The sequence below is a fragment of the Hyla sarda genome, chromosome 1, assembly GCF_029499605.1.
Source record: "Hyla sarda isolate aHylSar1 chromosome 1, aHylSar1.hap1, whole genome shotgun sequence".
NCBI classification, from domain to species: domain Eukaryota; kingdom Metazoa; phylum Chordata; class Amphibia; order Anura; family Hylidae; genus Hyla; species Hyla sarda.
The window spans coordinates 393,045,481-393,060,699 of record NC_079189.1 but is presented as its reverse complement, the minus strand read 5'-3'; the positions used below and the strand labels follow the sequence as shown (position 1 = coordinate 393,060,699).

Here is a 15,219-nt window from a genome sequence, read left to right as displayed (position 1 = left end):
TGATTAAATACAGGATCATATAGTAGTAGATACCAGTTGTAAATGGGAACTGTATACCATATACTGGTTTTATTGGTAATATTGGTCTCAATATACAAGATTTGGTCTGTAACAGTATGATGGTGATATGTGTGGTGATAATATTCCTCCTTATCTACTGGTATTATAGGTAATATTGGTCTCAGTATACAGGATTTGGTCAGTAACAGTATGATGGTAATATTTATGGTGATAATATTTCTTACTGATATACTGGTGTTATTGGTAATATTGATCTCCGTATACAAGATTTGGTCAGTAACAGTATGATGGTAATATGTATGGTGGAGGTAGAGTTGTGCAGTTGCCCATAGCATCCTATCAGATTGCTTCTTTTATTTTTAAAAAGGCATCAGAAACGTGAAAGAAACAATCTGATTGGTTGCTGTGGACAACTGCTCCATTCTTACTACACAGGTTTTGATATATATGTTTTATTTAGAGGAACATGATAATTTTTTATAATGGGAAATTGTCTTACCAATGTTAAAAATATATGTTATATACCAAATTATACCCAACTATGAACAACATTTGGCCCCTTTCCCTTTTCAGCTCTGCCTTCACATAGCCACATCCATGACAGAAATGGGCTGCTTAGTCCGAAATGCCAGACCCTATTTTTGGTCCTATTTTTAAAGGAGTACCCTGGACGAAACTAACTTATCCACAGGATAGGGGTTCGGGACTGGCTCTCAGTGAAGGGGGATAAGTTAATTTTGGTTGGCACAAGTTTTTTTTTTGTTAGAAACAGATAAGTCTATTGATAACTTTACAGCACATGGGGGGAGATTTATCAAAACCTGTCCAGAGCAAACGTTGCTGAGTTGCCCATAGCAACCAATCAGATCGCTTCTTTCATTTTTGAAAAGGCCTCAGAAAAATGAAAGAAGCGATCTGATTGGTTGCTATGGGCAACTCAGAAACTTTTCCTCTGGACAGGTTTTGATAAATCTCCCCCATAGGCTCCTATGGGCAATTCCCACCTACAGGTAAACAAAAGGAATGGCTCCCATGGTATGTGTCAATATAAAAAATGATTCGCAAGTGAAAAGTAATGCAGGTGTAGAGCCTGATAGTAAGTAATGCATCCAACGACTATGGGCAGAAAACCGACAGAGCCCCACTATAACAGAGAGGTTTCCCTTCCTCGGCGGGGGATGGGCAGCGGTCTGCCTGCGCTGCCCTGTGCCACCACCTGTGGCCGCTCGGTGTGAGGTGCCCGGCCTTGGCTCCTCCTCCTCTGCAGCCCTGATCGCTCACACTGACTCACACGCCGAGGAGGGAGGGGGAGATGTGAAGCCATTCAATTCCTCTCCAGCAGCCATCTTCACTTCCTCTTCTCATTCCTCCCGCTACCTATCAGTGAGATCTGCCCTCCAGCCCGTGCACCGTGCCCTGGGAGAGCCCGGCCGGCTCCGATCGCCGCTCCTCTTCACGTTGGCTGTCCGGCAGGTGACCCGGTTCTGTGGAGGTAGAGGACCGGGAGTAGCGAGGGAATCCCAGCACATCCATCCCAGCAGCACAGAGGGATACAGAGGGGGACCGGAGCACGGCAGCTGGGAAACCGGTAAGTGCTCGGCGGCAGCGAGAAGGGAAGAATCGGGGTGTACCGGGGGCGGGGGAGATGGCATCCCCCATCAGTACTTGTCACCGGCGGGTACACTGTAGTCTCCTGCCATGTCAGTGTGGGCATCACTACCACTCACGGGTGGGCAATGATCCCGGGAGGCAGTACATGTGGTGTTGAGGTGTATATAATGTACACAGTGTGGCACCTGCTGAGTGCATTGTCTTCTGCTGGGGGCACCTCTGCCACCTGTACCCAGCCCTGTATGGATGCTGTATAAGCGGGCACCTTCCTTGTGTCAGTGATATAGTGCCTCCCTATAGGCCATAATAACATAAGTGACTGTGACCCCAGCCATACATGGCCTAGTGATGGTCGCTGCCATGGGAATCGGTATGGGTCAGCAGGTGAGGCGGTGGACGGTGGTACACAGGTGTCCATAGAAATGACTGGCATCAGCATTCTAGGTTCACCCAAGCTGGGGCATATATGTTCCATCCGCAAGGCCTGGCGGTAGGTGTAGTGCTAGAACTATCAGCATTATTGATCCCTATGATGCTGTCAGTATGGGATTTACAGCGGTGTACCGTGTGCCCATATTACAGTAGGAGACGTCCGGTGCCCCTGCCCTCATATTCAGACCACACACAGGCCTGTGTCCTCATGACAGGAGGCATAGTATCCCTATATTCTTCCTCTAACAGCCTCCATTATCATTGCATTATGCCAGGTCCTGCATGCCCTCATGGTACCCACAGTCCCTATGATCCTGTATTACGGAGCTGTGGGCACTTTATGTGGCAGCGTATTCTTCCATAGTAGCAATATTATAAGGGCAGAATACCTCCTTAATGTGGCTTGTGATGAAACCCATCACCATTCTTTAATGTTAGGGATTTTTGTATGAACCTGATGCCTCCATATGAAATAAAAAAAATCTGTAAATATATGCCATCTATTAATAAGGCTTCCATAGAGCAGTGTTTTCCACACAGTGTGCCTCCAGCTGTTGCAAAACTACAACTCCCAGCGTGCCCGGACAGCCAAAGGCTGTCCGGGCACGATGGGAGCTGTAGTTTTGCAACAGCTGGAGGCACATTGTGTGGGAAACACTGCCATAGAGGTTAATTGGTGAGAGATCTATGTAAACTGATAATATGGATGGACCTCCCTGTGGTCTCGGGGGACCCCTCTTATGCCTTCTTACCTCTTGGTCTGTTGGTGACCCATATGTCCTAATGCTACTCTACGAATATCCAACATGTTTTAGTGAATACAGGTACAAGACACGACAGATCCCTAGGCTAGTACCTAAATAATAGCTCATCCCGTAGCCCTTTTGGGGTGCGTTCACACGCTAGTAACTAGCAGCGGATTTTCCGCTGCGGGAAATCCGCTGCGAGTTACGCTTCCATTGATTTAAATGAGTCCACAGACAGTCCACAATAGTGTCAGATTTGCGGACTGTCCGCGGACCCATTCAAATGAATGGTAGCGTAACTCGCAGTGGATTTCACGCAGCGGAATATCCGCTGCTAGTTACTAGCGTGTGAACGCACCCTTATGTATGTTTTGTGCAGCCGAATGTGGGGAAGCAGTCCAGCTGTGGCACCTGCTTACTATATGGGGCCATCGGATGGAGGAAAATCAATCCGTAGATGCCAGTATGTGCCCATTGGCGTAAAGACTGTTGTTGTGTTCTGCTGGAAGCGGCTGGCCCTAATAAACCTCCCCTTTAGGAAAGCATTCTCCCCTACATAACCCATACTCTGCACCAAACAGGTGACCGTACAATAGGGGACCAATCTAGAGACCGTTCTGCCTCCAAGAGCTTACACTCCACAGTACCAGGCAAAGAGGGCAGAGTGGCATGTTTTCTCTAGTGAGGTTGCCACACATGAATGCCGGCTTTCAGCAGTTAGAAGTATCTTTTTCATGGATATAAATAATCAATAACCTACTTGTTCCCGAAGGAATTTCATAGTCTTCAGTATGAAAACTATTTCCTGATGAAAACATGCCCTCAGTACTCAGCTCTTGGATATATGTGAGTGTGTGTGTATATATATATCTATATAATTACACATACTCAAACACACATATATTTATATTTATTAGATTATTTATTTATTTTAGCATGCAACTGTTTTCTTGTCCTATAGCAGTGGAGTGCATACTTACACTGGATTCACACTATTTATTATTTTGGTATTTTAGTCAAAACCAGGAGTGTATCAGAAAAAAACTAAAACTTAACTAGAAGGATTTCCACCTTCCTGGTTTTGGCTAAAAATACAGGTTCACACGTACGAAACTCCAGACGCACTTACGAAGCTCTAGTGCGGCCAGCTGGGTCTGCGCAGACATTACCATCCCCAGTGTAGGCAATGTCTGTGGAGCACATTCTGCCTAAAGAATGAACAAGTTCATTCTTTTGGCGGCAGAATTTCAGCGGTGGAATACATGCCGCTAAAATTCTGTAGTGTGCACTGTGCAGCAGAATCCCATTGCCAGCAATAGGAATTTCCGAGCAGGATTTCAATACGGAATTCTGCTTGGAAATTCCGTTGTGTGAACCTGGCCTTACTTTTGCAGCGCCAGGCAGGTTTATTAATGTTGTGCACACTAGTAAGTGCACCCAGAGAATCCATGCACATGTATATAAACCTTGGGTAGTCATGGATCAGAACTAGAACTGTATATAGTGTGTCATCTGCTGGAACTGTCTGCTGTATTTCTAGAAAAGATTATATGCAGTTTTATTGCAGCTGACTTAAAGAAGGGGTTGTAAAAGTATAAAATATGGTTCATACATTGCACCTTATTTATATAAGAGGAACATCTCTTCTGCTTAAAGGAAAGTATCATGTCAAAAAACGTATCCTCTATCCGAAGGTTAGGGGCTAAGTTTTAGATTGCGGGGGCCCCAGTGCTCAGACCCCCCGCAATCTCCTTTTAAGAGCCCCATCTCTTCTATACAGCGGCACAACACATAGTCGTTTGGCAATTTTTGGCTCTCCCATAGAGCTATATGCAGGGGGCCTGGCGGTCCCTGCTTCAGGTGGGGGTGGTGACGCACCACTTTATAGGAGAGATTTTTTTTTTTTTTTTACACATGATACTTGTCCTTTTAAAGAGGATCTGTCAATACTTCTAACATGACTGTTTTAATAAATACGTGTATTTCCCCATGAAGTAACTAGGCGATTTTGAGTAAGAATAAGGCCTCATTCACTCAGCAGAAAATTTGCGGAATGTCCGTCCGGAAAACACTGACGGACATTCTGAGAATAGCATGTTCCGTGGGCGCTAGGACCACTCAGAAATGAGTTGTCCCCATAGACTGCAATGCATTTCTGAGTGGATTCCGTAAAAAGAATGAACATATTCATTCTTTCGGTGGTGAGCGGAATCTGAATTTCCGAAAAACATCTGCTGGGGAAATTCCGCTGTGTGCACTGTGCAGTAGAATCCCATTGAAAACAATAGGACTATGCTGCAAAGGGATTTCTAAACGGGAACGTCGGAGAGCCGTCAGCCTATCACCGGCCGCAGCGATGTTCTGCCTCGGCCGGTGATAGGTTGAGTGCACTGTCATGTGAGAAGCCGGCTTCTCACATGACAGTGCACTCAACCTATCACCGGCCAATGCGGAACATCACTGCGGGGGAGGCAGCGCTTGCGGGTGACATTTGATTAGTTCCCCGATTGGGACAGCGCAGCGCTGGTCTGATAATTAATTGGGGGTGGGGGGGGGGGGGGGAGAGCAGAACAGCGCTCGCTGGCCACATGATTTGGGGGGGGGGGGAAATACCGTTATATACCGTGGAACAGGCATAAGTTACAAAAATACCGTAATACACATTTTGGTCATACCGCCTAGCTCTGCCCTAAGGGTAGGTTCACATGGGTGGGTTAGGTTACCTGTAGGTTTGAGCCACAGCAGAATTTTCGCAGGTAAACTCAACAGCAGAGATTTTTCCACTGCAAAACATCTGCCACTTCTTGAACCCAATGACGTCACGAGCTCCCTGTGCTGGCTCCAGCGTTCGGAACAGTTTGTTCCAAGCATTGAGAAGCGGAGTACCCCTTTAAGGCGCTCATTTCCAGCAGAATTCTGCAAAGAAATTCCGCTGTGTGAACATGGCCTAAGAATTTCCGTGAAAAAAAAATTCTGGTGCAACAGCTACAGCTTATTGTTTTCAATCGGATTCTGCTGCACTGTGCGCACTGCAGAATTACATATTCACATCAATGGTGGCAGTGCATATCTTGGCAGTCCAAAATTGGTATTTCATGGGGAATACAAATATTTACTGAAACATACAGTTTAGGAGAGGCCACAGGTTGTCTTTAAGACATTGCATATTTTCAACACGTTAAGATGCATGTGCTGCCAACCTGGTTTATGATGCATCTCATGCCACCTTTAACAATGGCACAGTGTAGTGAGGTTGAATCATTGTCACCTTATCTACGAGGAGATATTTTTAAGGCTATGTCACAGATATGTATCGCTTATTACACAATGTTTAATCTACCCGCATCGCCAGTACTGATAAAATGCCTCATTGTTTTCTGTAAAGCCAATCCTGGTGATAAAGAAAGTTATTATGAGAATGCAGATATTTTTGTCTGGTATACGTTAATGGTGATATTGCATGAAAGAAAACTTCCCTTCTATCTGCAGGACAGGGGATACGTTTTAGATTGTGGGGGGGTCCGAGGGCTGGGCCCCCCTCCCCTCCGCAATCTCCTGTACGGAACCTCGGCTCTCCCCTGGAGCATCACGGAAGCGGGGGCCGCCACGCACTCTCCATATATATCTAAGGAAGAGCAGTTTGGCTACCTTCCTTTCCCATAGAGATATATGGAGGGGGCGTTGCTGTTAGAGATCGACCGAATATCGGTTTGGCCGATATTCACGATTTTGGACGTTATCGGTATCGGCAATTACTTTGCCGATAATTCGATAATGCCCCGCCCACACCGGACCCCCCACCACCGCACCGTGTCGCCGCTGCCCCGTTGCCTCCCCCATCCCCGGTTTTATAATTACCTGTTCCCGGGGCCCGGGCTACTTCTGGCTCCTGCGGCGTCCTGTGTTACGCTGTGCGCTGCGCAATGAAGAGTAACGTCCTCAACGCAATGTCACCGTCAGTGCGCACATTGACCGCTCAGAAGGACGCCGCTGGAGCCAGAGTAGCGCGGATCACGGGCCCCGGGAACAGGTAATTATAAAGCCCGGTATGGGGGAGGCAATGGGGCAGCGGCGGCGGTTGACTCTGGCCGGGGCGGAGCAGTGGGGGGTATAAGTTATCGGATATTGGCCCTAACCTCCACAGATTATCGGTATCGGGCCTAAAAAATTGATAACGGTCGATCCCTAGTTGCGGCCAATGTTTCTGTGACACACCGCTCCAGGGGAGAGCTGGGGCCCCAACGCTCGGCCCCCCCGAAATCTAAAATTCCCTATCTGCAGAAAAGGTTTCTTTTGCATGACACTACTCCTTTAAAGATATGTTCACATTTGTCATTTTTATTGGGTGTTTATATAAAAGTGACTAGACAGTATTTGTTATTTTTACAAACAAATGTAACCAAAAATCTCCTAGAAAAGGGCACCCATAGATTTCCTGTTAAAAGGGTCTATGTCAATGCTGATTGTGATGGCAGTAGCAGCTCATACATTCATCTTTATAGTCATTGTAGCCTTGCTCGCTCATTCTCTAGTATGCTGAGGCAGGCTCTTTTCTTTACAAGCAGACAATTTATCCTGAATAAACAGCTGTAAACACTGCAAGGCTATTGGGCATGTGTGTTGGGTCTTCTGAGGACCCCGTGTCACCTCTGACCTGATGGGTGATCCTTCAGCTAAAAGACCACCTGGGTATAATCTTGTGTCTACCAGTCTGCCCAAGAAAAAGTGACGGTATAAAACTACATCATAGCACAGCATGTAAAATAAAATTTACTAGTGGTTTTGTAAATGTTTGTGTGTTTTTACCATTAAAGGGGTACCCCACTGGCCAGCGTTCGGAAGTGAATGTTCCGAACGTTGTTTTCGTGCTGCGGTGGTCGGCCACGCCCCTTGTGTCGTCATTACCATGCCCCCTCAATGCAAGTCAATGGGAGGGGGCGTCACGCCCCCTCCCATTGACTTGCATTGAGGGGGCATGGCCATGACGTCACATGGGGCGTGGCCGACCACCGCAGCACATGTGACGTCATGGCCACGCCCCCTCAATGCAAGTCAATGGGAGGGGGCGTGATGCCACCTCCCATTGACTTGCATTGAGGGGGCATGGTCATGACGACACAAGGGGCATGGCCGACCACCGCGGCTCGAAAACAGGGTTCGGAACATTCACTTCCGAATGCAGGCCAGCAGAGTACCCCTTTAAAACCATAGCAAATCCATGTCAAGACCGCAACAAATTGGACGTGCTGTAGTGCGTTAATGGTTTTTCTGTGTATGAATCTGGCAGACACAAAATTGTGCCATGCTCCTTTGCATGCCACCTTACAGATGTATAGTCTTTTACATACGTCACCTGACAGAGCTCCATATGGCGGCACAGACTCCTGCAGCTCTGTACTGTATGGTGGACTCTGTGTGGTGTTATGTGGCTCCTAAGGTAGCAAGGGACTGACACTCAGTAGACCCCTTGCATATCACTTTCGAAGACCACTTTTGCATACTTCTTTTTCTTAAAGGGGCGATTAAGATCAGAAAGAAGAGGGAAATGTACTCTAAGGAAATGTTGTTCCTCCGACATCTCATCCGATCTAAAAGGATGTGCAGGGGGCCTGGATCTATCAGATATAAATGTTAATAAAGGCATTGCTTAGAGTAGGGATCGACCGATTATCGGTATGGCCGATATTCACGATTTTGGGCATTATCGGTATCGGCAATTACCTTGCCGATAATGCCCCGCCCCTAGCTTAGAGTCAATTCCTTGTTGAATCCCCCAAAATAACTACAAATAATCTATGCATGACAAGGATACCAATAAGATATACTCTCTTTAACTATCAAAAGAAAACAAGATGGATAAATATAACAGAGCAGGTAAGAGAAAAGTGTAAGAACAAGGAACTGCATTATGGGTTCTGAATACACCACATGCATATCACTGGTCAAACCAGGGCTATGTACACTTGGGACATGTATGTTAATCTGAATGGCGCCTTCATAAATCCATTCACCTAATGCCAAAACTCAGATGCTCGGTGTATGTTTACACAAGCCATATCTTCTGCAGCTCATTTTCCTACCATTGAAGTCAATGGGTAGCAAAAACGTCAGCAGAAAATACGCAGCAAAATACTGTACGTGTGAACATAGCCTTAACTCGGTTGTCCTAGGAAGTGTCAGAGTTTACTGCCTACCTTCTTCTGCATTTAAAAGCCTGCATATTTACCTACCCAGCACCCCTCGATGCTACAGCTTTCATGTCTTCCAGTCCGTACTGAGCTCCTGTTCTGGCAGCTTCCTGTGATGTCCAACTCTGTGATTGGTGGAGTGGGATGTCATCAGAAGGTGCAAGGACCGCACAGGAGGGCCAATCACAGCATTGGGGAAGGTAAGTATGCAGGCTTTTCTTGTTTTACGGAATGGGAGGCACCTACCGTATATACTTGAGTATAAGCCGAGTTTTTCAGCACGATTTTTCGTGCTGAAAAGGCCCCCCCTCTGCTTATACTCGAGTGAACTCTCTGCCTGTCAATGCGCCTTCATCAGTGGTCTTCAACCTGCGAACCTCCAGATGTTGCAAAACTACAACTCCCAGCAAGTCCTGGCATGCTGGGTTTTGTAGTTTTGAAACCTCTGGAGGTCCGCAAGTTGAAGTCCACTGCGGCCTTCGTCATCATCCAGCGCCCCCCCCCCCCTTTTTGTTTTGTACTAACCTCCCCTAGGCGGGAAGTTAGGGTGAGCTGGTCTGGGCCATCTATGCTGCAGGGACCATCTGGTGGGGATGGTTAGTCATTGCAGGCTGTCCATTTTCACTGGGGGGGGGGGGGAGACCTCTTCTCCGCGCTTCGGGCCCGGCCCTGGAATAGTGACGTTGCCTTGACGATGACGCACAGGGACGTTCATGCGCAACGTCCCTGTGCGTTGTCGTCAAGTCAACGTCACTACTCCGGGCCCGAAGCGCGGAGAAGAGGCCCCCCCCCCCGGTGAAAATGGACAGCCTGCAATGACTAACCATCCCAACCAGACGGTCCCTGCAGCATAGATGGCCCGGACCAGCTCACCCTAACTTCCCGCCGAGGGGAGTACAAAACAAAAAGGGGGAGGCGGGGGGCTGGATGATGGCGAAGGCTGCAGTGGTCTTCAACCTGCGGACCTCCAGAGGTTTCAAAACTACAACTCCCAGCATGCCTGGACAGCCGATGGCTGTCCGGTCATGCTGGGCGTTGTCGTTTTGCAACATCTGGAGGTCCGCAGGTTGAAGACCACTGATGAAGGGATTGACAGGTGGTGATGATGACGGGGGTCTGGATGATGACATGGTCGAATGATGTATTTCCCACCCTAGGCTTATAGTTGAGTCATTAACTTTTCCTGGGTTTTTGGGGTGAAATTAGGGGCCTCGGCTTATATTCGGGTCGGCTTATACTCGAGTATATACAGTACTAAACTTTGACATTTCCCTGGAAAACCCTTTTAGGGAATTTTTGCACATAAATGATCTGCTGCTTATTTTGCAACTCATTGACCTCAATGAGTGGGAAATCAGTTGCAGAAAATAGGCAGCAAAATACGCCATGTGTGAATATACCCTTAAAAGGAGTTATCTCGAGATTATAATGTATCCCCGATGGGCAAGCATTTGGAAAGCAGCCGTATTGCTCTCAATTTTATGGAACAAAGGACAAGTGAAAGACTTCTATTTGTATATATAATCTGTTTACTATTATATGAGTGACATGCTTGAGTAAGGAAGACATAGGCAATGATGGCATACCTCCAAACTCTACCACTATTGCTCCCGAGAAAAGGGAGCATTCCCTAAAACCCCAGACTTCAGCAATGCAATGTTATCCATAAAGTCATGAACATGCCACTTCTCTTCTGCATGTGAACCTAGCCTGTCCAGAAAGAGACTCGGCATCAGGCAGCATACCAATAATCCTCCGGGCTCAGTAATTACAAAGGAATATCCTAATAAGTAGTGTCCGGCCCCTTCCTGGAATAAACACTCGCCTACATGTATGCTCTCTGCTAGTAAGTGCCGCTCACACATTGCTGCTAAGTAATTGCCAGTGTAAAAGGAGCAAACAAGAACCTGCAGGAAGTGTTGTCATAAGGTGTGGCTGCTGAAGTGTTGTTTATGGGCACCCAGCTAGGCACCCACAATGCACCAGCATGTGTCACAAGGTCTCTGCGCCATGTCATGTGCACCAGGGTCAGACACTTTTCCAATTTCCCATTAAAAACATTTAAAAAAAAACAGAGTGCAAGATGGCTGCCACTTTTATTGGTCAAGGGTCGGAGTGTTCAGACTCTGACCGATGACAAGAATAAGCATCTCCGTGCTCCTCTCCCCGCTCTGTGACCTGTTCAGCCCCATAGACTTAGGTTATGTTCACACATCAGAATCCGCATCAGCAATTGTATTCAATGAGATTCTGCTGCGCTGTGCACACGGCAGAATTTCCGGAAATTCCAATGACTGTGTCTGCAGAAAGAATGAACCTGTCCATTCTTTCTATGGACTCCACACAGAATGCACTGCCATCTGAGACGGTGCATTCCCGTGCGGTCATTGCCCGCAGTCTGCTTAATGTCCTCACAGAGATTTTCCGTTCGGAAATTCCGACGTGTGAACATAGCCTTACACTGTAAGTCCTTCCAGGTCACGTGACACGGACCTGGGAGAGAACAGAAGCATGGACTTCTGGCTTGATCTCGTGATCGGTCAGGGTCTGAACACTTGGATCGAAAATTTTGGTGTGTCTCTACAACATAGTAGTGCTGGGACATGTGCCTTTATTGTAAAATGTAACTTTTATTTACATCACCTTAAAAAGAACTAAATATGTGCAGGTGCGAACTCACACACACACATTTTTTTTTGAGGTGATCTAAATAAAAGTAACATTTTAAATTAAAGGCACATGTCCCAGCACAACTATTTGGTATGATTTGATGTGGAACCTACACAGTCATATTACATATCTAATTTTATGTCTCTACAACATATACATTTTTTAAGTTTTTTTTTTTTTTAAATGACAGGTAGACTTTTGAAGGGGTACTCCACCCCTAGACATCTTATTCCCTATCCAAAGGCGTTCGTTTAAAGCGCTGGGTGCAGCGCCCGGTGCTCATGACGTCACGGCCACGTCCCCTCAGTGCAAGTCTATGGGAGGGGGCATGGCGGCCCTCACACCACATCCATAGACTTGCATTGAGGGGGCATGGCCGTGACGTCACAAGCCTCCACCCCGCATCGCCAGTCATCCGGCAGGGATTGAAGTTCGCTCCGTGCATTGGATGTCTGGGGTGCTGCAGCCGAGATCGCGGGGGGTCCTCAGTGGTGCGACCCCTGCGATCAGACATCTTATCCCTTATCCTTTGGCTAGAGGATAAGATGTCTAGGGGCGGAGTACCCGGGCTTTTCACAACTTTCAAAGTTATCCCTACTTCTTAGTTAAGGGGTAACAAGTTGATGGTGGGTTCCAACCACTTTAACCCCCACTGACCAGAAGAACAGGGAAAAACTGTCCCCCCCCCAAATAAATGGGGCACACTGCATGCGCAATTCATCCTTGACATTGTTGTTGGCCTCTCTAGCCCTGGGCTACTTATCCTGTCCTGTATTACTCACACAGCTCATTGGTTTGAATAGGCATTTATGACAGTACCTACAGGGTATTATACAGGACCCACACACATTAGTGGGGGGGGGGGGGGGCGGTTTCAATTGCATATACACATTGTGGACATATTCTGTGCAGGAATAGACATGAAATGCAGAGTTTTCAATCTACAGCATGTACATTTATGTGGGACAACGGATGAAGTTCCCATCCAGAATGGCTCAGGATCGCCAGACATATGTGCACCCAGGCTAAGGGGGACACTTTGATCTGCTTATTGTTAAGGAAGAGAATCTCCTTGACATTACTGAGCAAAACATGAAAAGCACATGACAGAAATGTCAGCTTTTATGCCTATATCTTCCGAATGCTTGTGAATGCCATAAAGGATTGCATGTGATCTTTGTCACTCTGTGTTCTTGTAAGTTAAATAGACAGAAGGTGACATGGCAGTAAATAAAAGTTATGCAGCTGTCCTCTTAAGTTCTGTTCATTATTTTTATATATATGTACCTAAAGGTAAATGGAGTGTCTGCCTAGCTGGGTATATTTGTTACTGACAGCCCCAGTGGGAGCCATGATGACCACATTAGAAATCACCCAGCTTTCCCAGCGACTTATTGGGTGGAAATTATTCCTTTTCTTGAATTACAAAGCACATGGTACATATAAGGCTTGTGACACAGCAGTGTGAGGTCAGTCAGGGAACCTGGGAAGAATAGCGGGAGGAAAAATAAATTATACAACGTTTTTTCCTCCCGCTACTCCTGTCAGAAAACAACGGCGCCCGATGGACCCCATAATAGTATATGGGATTTTTCGAGACCCGTTGTTTCCCGTCAAAAATAACATCTGTTAAGGCACAAAAAAAAGTGCCTGGTGGACGTTTGCCAACAGGGCCCAACGGCAGTGTGAAAGGGGCCGAAAGCACATTGGGGGAGATTTGTGAAAACCTGTCCAGAGTAAAAGTTGCCCATAGCAACCAATCAGATCACTACTTTCATTTCTGAAAAGGCCTCTGCAAAATGAAAGAAATCTGGTTGCTATGGGCAACTGGGCAACTTTCCTCTGCACTGGTTTTGATAAATCTCCCCCATTGTATTGTACAGTCCAGTGACCATGTTCTTGGTCCTTTCTCTCTCGCTCTTATATAAAGCAGTCTTCCCCAACCTATGGCTCTTTAGCTGTTGCAAGGCTGTAACCCCCAGCCTACCCAGACAGCTGAAGTACATATACGGGTGCATTCACACCACATTTTTGCAATACGGTTCCCGTATCAGGTTTTTGATGAAAAACGGATTCCTCAAAACGTGTGTAGAAATTTCAACCCGTATGCGATTAAAAACCGGATATGGTTTGAAAAATGATGTCCAGTTGCTTCCATTTTTAAAGGAAAAAACGTATATGTTTTTAACTTTTCACTCCATTTTGAATAAAGCTTCACTTGTTTGAAATTCCAAGAAAAAACTGTGCAAAGTCAAAAACCGTATGGTGAAAACCGGATGGAACTGTACGCACATATGGTTCTGTACGGTTCCCATTGACTCCCATGTTAAAAAAAAAAAAAAAAAAAACGTATACAGTTTAATACGGCTTTTCACCCGGTCCAAAAAACGTGGCAGACTACGGTTTTGAATACGGGGAAAAAAACAGACAAAACAGTATAAGACGCAAAACGGACTAAACTGGATGATGCGTTTGACATACGGTTTACAATGTTAAATGGGTACTCTGGTGGAAAACTTTTTTTTTTATTTTTTTTTAATTAGTGCCAGAAAGTTAAACAGATTTGTAAATTACTTCTATTAAAAAATCTTAATCCTTCCAGTACTTATTAGCTGTTGAATACTACAGAGGAAATTATTTTCTTTTTGGAACACAGAGCTCTCTGCTGACATCACGAGCACAGTGCTCTCTGCTGACATCTCTGTCCATAGCAGCATATGTTTGCTATGGGGATTTTCTCCTACTCTGGAGAGTTCTTAAACTGGACAAAGATGTCAGCAGAGAGCACTGTGGTCATGATGTCAGCAGAGAGCTCTGTGTTCCAAAAAGAAAATAATTTCCTCTGTAGCATTCAGCAGCTAATAAGTACTGGAAGAATTAAGATTTTTTAATAGAAGTCATTTACAAATCGGTTTAGCTTTCTGGCACCAGTTGGTTTAATAAAAAAAAGTTTTTCACCGGAGTACCCCTTTAAGTCAATGCATACGGTTTTCTATATGCTTCCGTACGGTTTTTAACTTGAAACTGTATACAGGAGCTGTATAGCAAAAACGTGGTGTGCATGCACCCTAGGTTAGTAAGGCACCGAACAAAGTTGTTCATGGTAGGACACGTGCAAGTTATCTTGTGATTGACAAGTGTGCACTGTAAAGCAGCTCAGCAGAGCAGAGTACGTAAGGTCATATGTGATTCAGCTTTCTTTCATTGCAGGCTTCGTGGAGATCTGGGTGTGTGTTTTTTACTGCTTACTTATAACTTGAGCTTGGTATGTAGGGAATGGATGGAGTTCCCTGCAGCACATCATAAACCAGAGGAATACTAGGATGATGCTTTGGTGATCATCAGCTACATAAACTTTTAACAAGGGTTTTATGGAGATTTTCTAGGTGTTAATCCTCCATCATTTCAATGACTACCGATGAGGCGTTCTGTAGCATTTCATAGACCTTCTATAATTGGACTGGCATAGTTGGCATAGTTTGTAGCTTTCTGGCATTTGATGGGTTCAGCACGAGGTCACTAAATTCAGACAGATGTTGTTTTCCTTGGTT

The 15,219-nt window shown here is 45.9% G+C and overlaps 1 protein-coding gene across 3 annotated transcripts in view; it reads left to right on the top strand.

Moving 5' to 3' along the window:
* Positions 1-960: 960 nt before the first annotated feature.
* The window catches only part of CDC42SE2 (CDC42 small effector 2), a 98,829-nt gene continuing 84,570 nt past the window's right edge, over positions 961-15,219 (top strand). For 2 of the 3 annotated variants that reach the window (XM_056525707.1, XM_056525717.1), the window contains exon 1: positions 1,107-1,609. The gene's annotated coding sequence lies outside the window, so the exon portion shown is untranslated. Of the gene's footprint in view, positions 1,032-1,106; positions 1,610-15,219 lie in introns of those variants that run through there. The other variant, XM_056525726.1, reaches the window with a different exon arrangement.